Source organism: Ailuropoda melanoleuca, chromosome 1 (assembly GCF_002007445.2).
Source record: "Ailuropoda melanoleuca isolate Jingjing chromosome 1, ASM200744v2, whole genome shotgun sequence".
NCBI lineage: Eukaryota > Metazoa > Chordata > Mammalia > Carnivora > Ursidae > Ailuropoda > Ailuropoda melanoleuca.
This window is the reverse complement of record NC_048218.1, coordinates 207,022,928-207,029,841: the sequence shown is the minus strand read 5'-3', so window position 1 is coordinate 207,029,841 and position 6,914 is coordinate 207,022,928.

Genomic DNA, 6,914 nt, shown 5'->3' with positions numbered 1-6,914 from the left:
TGCCCTTGGGCGTGCCAAAAATAATTATTGCCCTCGTTTTTCACTCTTCCTGAACACTTCTGTGTTTTTAAAGATGATACCTCCACTGTCGCTGGGTTTAGATGTCACTGGTGTGAGCTGAACTCTTCAGGCTGAGGTGGTTTGTCTTTGCCAAAAAAATCACCCTCTTGTCACTCAAACTGGAGCGTCTAAACTCCAGCTCGTGGGGGAGCTGTGAGTGACCGTGAGCATGCTGCAGTGACGCGTGAGTGGGCACAGGTGCCTGGGTCAGGGTGGGGGCATGTCACTCTCCGGAGCCTTGGCCGCACAAACAGCTCTGGGAAGGGACACGGAAGGCCCCGATGCGGTGACATGGCAGTCTCACTCAGAGTCAAGTGCCACGGTGACCTTTAGAACTTTCCATGAAATATGACACAGTCTTTTGCAACCAGCGGGACAGCGCTAGCAACTGTGTGCTAACGGGCTCCCGCACTGAGGGCACCCGCTCCCCTCTTAACACAATGGGGTTTTGTTGGGCTCACAGACTTTCAGGGATCTGCGTGCTTTTCAGGTACTGTCACATGATCCTCAGAGGTTTTCGGAGTCAATTTTCAGTCCAAGTGTCTTTATTTACTCTTCCCACACCCCGACAGAGATGAGGCAACCCAAGGTCCTAAATGACACTGGATGCGGGAGCTAGTGACCCTGTGTCTAACCCCAGCCCTAGCCCTGGACTCCCCTGGGATCCTGGGCAAGTCAGTTTGCTTCTCTGAGCCTCTGTTTCTTTTTATTAATTAAACGGAATCTTAAGGGCTGGCCTCCGACCTCCCTGCATGGTGGGGAAACCCCGAGGAAAAGTCTGTATCCTCTGTTCAAGCAGAAGGCGTCCCTAAGGGGGTGGGTCCCCCGATGGCAGCCAGGCCCCGCCCTGCAGCTGCCGCTGTCTGCACCTGGGCCTGCTCCGCAGCCCTGCAGCCCCCAGTGCGAGGGCATGCTTGAGGGGTGCAGCTGGGCTGTGAGAACCCATCCCGAAGGCGTGAAGGGCCTTAGTGAGGATGGCCTGTGGAGTCTCCGGTGCTCCGCTCTCGTCCTGGCCCCTCGTGACCATCTGGCGAATCGTTCACAGCCACACATAACACAATACACGAGTGTGTTCAGTGGTAAAGTTTGGGGCCTTGAAAAAATTTTATTTTAATATAATTGGAAATCCAGTGGGAGGGTGGGCGTCAGGGGGATTGCTCCTGAGAGTCATCCCTGGACCTCCCCGCCTGAGCTTCCGAGAGAGGAGGATGGGATGGTCTCCATGACCTGTGTGGTCCCATGAGGACCCCCTCAGCTGTAGGGCCCCCTGCTGCTGCTGTACAGGGGTGCGGTGATGAGGGGAGGGTGGCATCAACCGTNTCCCGACAGAGACGAGGCAACCCAAGGTCCTAAATGCCACTGGATGCGGGAGCTAGTGACCCTGTGTCTAACCCCAGCCCTAGCCCTGGACTCCCCTGGGATCCTGGGCAAGTCAGTTTGCTTCTCTGAGCCTCTGTTTCTTTTTATTAATTAAACGGAATCTTAAGGGCTGGCCTCCGACCTCCCTGCATGGTGGGGAAACCCCGAGGAAAAGTCTGTATCCTCTGTTCAAGCAGAAGGCGTCCCTAAGGGGGTGGGTCCCCCGATGGCAGCCAGGCCCCGCCCTGCAGCTGCCGCTGTCTGCACCTGGGCCTGCTCCGCAGCCCTGCAGCCCCCAGTGCGAGGGCATGCTTGAGGGGTGCAGCTGGGCTGTGAGAACCCATCCCGAAGGCGTGAAGGGCCTTAGTGAGGATGGCCTGTGGAGTCTCCGGTGCTCCGCTCTCGTCCTGGCCCCTCGTGACCATCTGGCGAATCGTTCACAGCCACACATAACACAATACACGAGTGTGTTCAGTGGTAAAGTTTGGGGCCTTGAAAAAATTTTATTTTAATATAATTGGAAATCCAGTGGGAGGGTGGGCGTCAGGGGGATTGCTCCTGAGAGTCATCCCTGGACCTCCCCGCCTGAGCTTCCGAGAGAGGAGGATGGGATGGTCTCCATGACCTGTGTGGTCCCATGAGGACCCCCTCAGCTGTAGGGCCCCCTGCTGCTGCTGTACAGGGGTGCGGTGATGAGGGGAGGGTGGCATCAACCGTGGGGTCTACCGCAGAGAGGGGACAAGTCCTGGTTGGAGCCATGACCACAAGCCTGAAATGGTACCAAGTTATGGGGACAACAGATGCCTTATGTCTTAGCTCTTTCCCCCGGGCTGTGGGAACAAGGCCTCCCAGATCACCAGCGGAGAACTTCCAGTGATTGCCCTGGATTACCTGCCTTTTGGGGCCACCAAAATGTGAGGGAGCGCTGCCCTGCAGTCCCGCCCGCGGTCCCTGTGGTGTCCCCTCTCCCCCATCTCTCCTCTGTCCAGCAATGCCACTGGTGAGACAGTCACCTCTGCACTCTGGCTTCTGAGTGGTTTGCAATAGTCACATGTGCGGAGACCAGTCCACCTGGTAAAATGCAAACGTTAGGGGAGGGGGACCCATTCCCCATTGTTACGTGGTGGCCCTGCCCTCAGTCCTACCCCACTGATGCTGCCTGAGGGTGAGTGCAGACCTTCGGCTGACCGAGGGCCGGGGAGTCATCACAACAGCCTCCCTTGGCTCCCAGGCCTCCAGTTGAAGCAACCCCGGAGTCAGGATATGCCACCCCCCAGGTGACCGGGGGGGCACAGAGCACAACCTGCTTCTCTTCCCTGGCCCACCTCCCAGCCCGTGAGCCGCCTCGAGGAACTCATCCACCAAGTGCTGATTCTGTGTCTCCTATCGGGTGGGGTGCCCAGTGCCGGGAGCGTGCAGGTCAGCCGGGGAGGGAAGCAACACACAAACACGCAGAATGATGAGGCAAGCTCGTGGGCGCCGTGCCCCCGGGAAGCACTACTCTCCGGCGCTGTTTTCCTCTTCTGGTTGTCAGGTGTGGGTTCACAGTCGAAAAACTACAACTCCAGCAACAGCAAACGTGAACAGCGTAATTTGAATTACCCATACTTCCGCCCCTCCCCCAACCTTGTAGAAGCCCCGACACGGTGATCCAGGTTCCCCCCGTCCAGGGCAAGTGCAGGGACAGAAGGCATCTCCTGCCCCAGATGCCTAGTCCTAGTCCAGGCTTCCAGCTGTAGGCCCAAGGGATTTGTAAAGTGTGACCTGAAAAGGCCCAGACCCTTTAAAAATACATTATAAGAGATAGTCCGGGGCGTCTGGGTGGCTCAGTCGGTGAAGCGTCTGCCTTCAGCTCAGGTCATGATCTTGGGGTCCTGGGATCAAGCTCAGCGGGGAGTCTGCTTCTCTCTCTCCCTCTGCCCCTCTCCCCCAACTCATGTTCTCTGCTCTCGTGTTCTCTCTCGCCCTAATAAAGCAATAAAATATTTTTTAATTAAAAATAAAAGTTCCGTCTTGGGAGCTACTAGTTCCGTTTTTCCCCTAGCCCTTCCCTTAAAAAAAAAAAAAATCCCCAAGTATGGAAAGGCTTCCATCGGAACATCTTCCCGCTAGCTGAATCTCAGTTGCGTAAAGCCGTGTCGCCCTCGTGCATTCGAGACCCTCAGGTGATGGAAACAGTGAAGAAGAGTGAGTGATCACCTCTCCCAGCCGCTCACTCAAGGTGCTGAAGGCAGGGTCCTAGGTCACTTCACCTGCAGCGTGAATGTGTCCTCCGCCAGTGCATCAGCATTTGTCTCTACTTGGGGAATGAAAAGCCTTGTCCCCACTTGAAGGAATTTCAGGCACGTGTGAGCGGAACTGGAAGACCCCAGTGGTGGGTGAGCCAGTTGTTAAATTATCAGGAATTTCGCAAGTCTATCCATGCCATATTGTTGGTGCCTCGAAGTGGGCCACTGTTGGAGACTTTACACCACGGAACGTGGCCAACCATGTCCTCCGCCTCCCCGCCTCCCAGAGATCTGTCTGCTCAGCACTTTCCTCTGCTCTTGGGAAAACCAACCCTGGGAAGAACATTTCAAGTGAGGTCAAAAGTACATGTTGGGGGGTGCCTGGGTGGCACAGCGGTTAAGCGTCTGCCTTCAGCTCAGGGCGTGATCCCGGCGTTGTGGGATCAAGCCCCACATCGGGCTCCTCTGCTATGAGCCTGCTTCTTCCTCTCCNTCCCCCTGCTTGTGTTCCCTCTCTCGCTGGCTGTCTCTATCTCTGTCAAATAAATAAATAAAATCTTTAAAAAAAAAAAAAAAGTACATGTTGGCATAGGTGGGGTCTCTTTGGGAATTTGTGTCCCTGTCAGGCTGCAAGCTGCGCTAAACCTTCCCTCTCAAGCTTTCCAGCATCCATCCTGTGGGACAGGGAACTATCCTGGGCCAGAAACTTTGCGCTAAATCAGACCAAGTCCACCATTTCTTTCCAGAATGTTCTATTACCATCTCAGTAACAGAACAGTGGCCCTGAATGATCTGGGTAGTACTTTTCTTCTCTCTGCCTAAGTTGTCACACCCTTATGCCCCTCTGCAAGGCCCCAGACACTCCTACTGAGTGAATGCTGACAGTGTGGGGCCCAGAGCTGAGCACGGCAGCAAGTCCTGGCGGAGCCATGCAGAGGAAACAACAGGGCTTCCCGCTTCTCTACTCAGCAAACTGCCCGCGTCTGTGGGGGAGGCAGGCAGGTCGGCCTTGGTTTTCCAGAGCACAGCAAGCTCCTTTGTCAAGTCAGGTGTCACAGACTCCCCACCTGCGGGCTGGTCTGGGTCGCAGGCTGGACTTTCAAACATGGTCCTTCTCTCTTTCTCCTGTAAGTCTGCCAGCCTGAAGATCAAAAAGTGTCAGTGAGAATAGAGAAACTTTCCAAAGCATTCCAGTCCCCAGTCCCCCTCCAGTCCTCTGTGTCCTGTAAGATCCAGCCTAGGGCCTTGCCCGGACTCTTGCCTTGCTGGTGGTGAATTTTCCTGTGCACGTATATGACAAAGTTTGGTACCGTGTGAAGATGTAAATCTAAGAATCAGATAACGAGGGTTCAAGTCCATGTTTTCCCAACTTGTTAGCTGTGTGATCCTGGTCAAGCTACCTCTCTGATTGTTGTTCTTTTTTTTTTTTTTTTTTAAAGATTTTATTTATTTGAGAGAGGGAGAGAGACAGCATGAGCGGGGGAGGGGCAGAGGGAGAGGGCGAAGCAGACTCAGGCCTCAATCCCAGGAGCCCCAGATCATAACCTGAGCCGAAGGCAGACGCTCAACCTACTGAGCTACCCAGGCACCCCCTACTGTTCGTCTTTAAATAAAATGGTATTAACAATGTATGCCCCACAGGATGGTGGGAAGATTTCAATAAGATGAGAACTGTGAGGTGACCAGCACTCCAACTGGCTTGTGGTAGGCACTCAATAAATGGAATCTATTATTTTACTAATTAAAATATAGTTCTTGGGGCGCCTGGGTGGCACAGCAGTTAAGCGTCTGCCTTCGGCTCAGGGCGTGATCCCGGTGTTATGGGATCGAGCCCCACATCAGGCTCCTCCGCTCTGAGCCTGCTTCTTCCTCTCCCACTCCTCCTGCTTGTGTTCCCTCTCTCTCTGGCTGTCTCTCTCTCTGTCAAATAAATAAATAAAATCTTTTAAAAAATAAAATAAAATATAGTTCTTAGAGGACAAGAATGTCTTTGAATTATTCATAGCACTAATCTCCTCCATCAGCAACTGTCCTGTACATTTGATTTAATAACTACTTGATGAGTGAGTGACCATGAAACAAAGCACAGAACTGCCAGGCACGCCAAAGTCACTATTTATTTTCCACACGAATTTACACTCACTCATGTTTAGTCGCTAAGCTTTGAAATGTTATCTTTCACTACATTCTTTATTATATAGTACAAAGAATATTATATTGGCTTAGAAAAAACTTTTCACTTTCCTTTTAATCAAATATGCCCCTTTGTTACTGAAACACGTGTTTAGTAACTTCTCCTAAAGAAATTCTGCCTTGCTTTTATGTTTTTAAATGAATTTTTATTCATTATTTTTTTTTCTTTTCAAGTAATCTCTATGCCCAATGTGGGGTTCGAACTCATGACCTTGAGATCAAGAGTCACGTGCTCTACCAACTGAGCCAGCCAGGTGCTCCTGCTTTGTTTTATTTTTATTTTTTATTTTTTTTTTTTTTAAAGATTTTATTTTTATTTATTTGACAGAGATAGAGACAGCCAGCGAGAGAGGGAACACAAGCAGGGGGAGTGGGAGAGGAAGAAGCAGGCTNAAAAAGGAAATCTCGATGGGAAAAACTTACCTACACTGTCTTTTTCAGAGTTTAATCCCAGTAAGTATGGGCTACCATATTTAACAACAGAGATGATCCACTCGGTACATTGGGAGACCCAGCTGGGGGTGGATCTTGAGACTTGTTCTGCGCTGGCCTGGCCTGGCCTCTCTCCTTTCCTCCAGACCCTCCAGCCCTCAAGGCCAGCTCAAGCACCCCCTTCCAAGGGGGGCCATGCAGTTGCCCCTCCATCCGCAGGCTGATGGCACTCATTGTCCATGCTGGCCACCTACTGTTGATCACATACAGCTTTTTGTATGCAATTACTATTGCTTTACAGTTTAACCTTGTCATTTGCAAATTCCTTGAGGGCAAAACTATTTTGTTTGTTCATTCATGCTTCCTTGCTACAAATATTTGATCAGTTCTTCTGTCCATCAGTCCCAGCCGGAAGGAAAATGCACACCAAACAGCCATTAGATGTTCAGACTTCTGGAAGTCGAGGAAATCCTAATGTGATCAAGTCTTATCTTGATACGCAGAGGGGGAAACTGAGGCCCAGAAATGGGAAGTAACTTTTCAAGATCAGAAAGCTAGTCAGTAGCATGTCCTGTAACTTCCCTTTGCCTAGTGAAGACATCAGAAAAAAAAATTTTTTAATTTAAAAATTATTTTTCTATC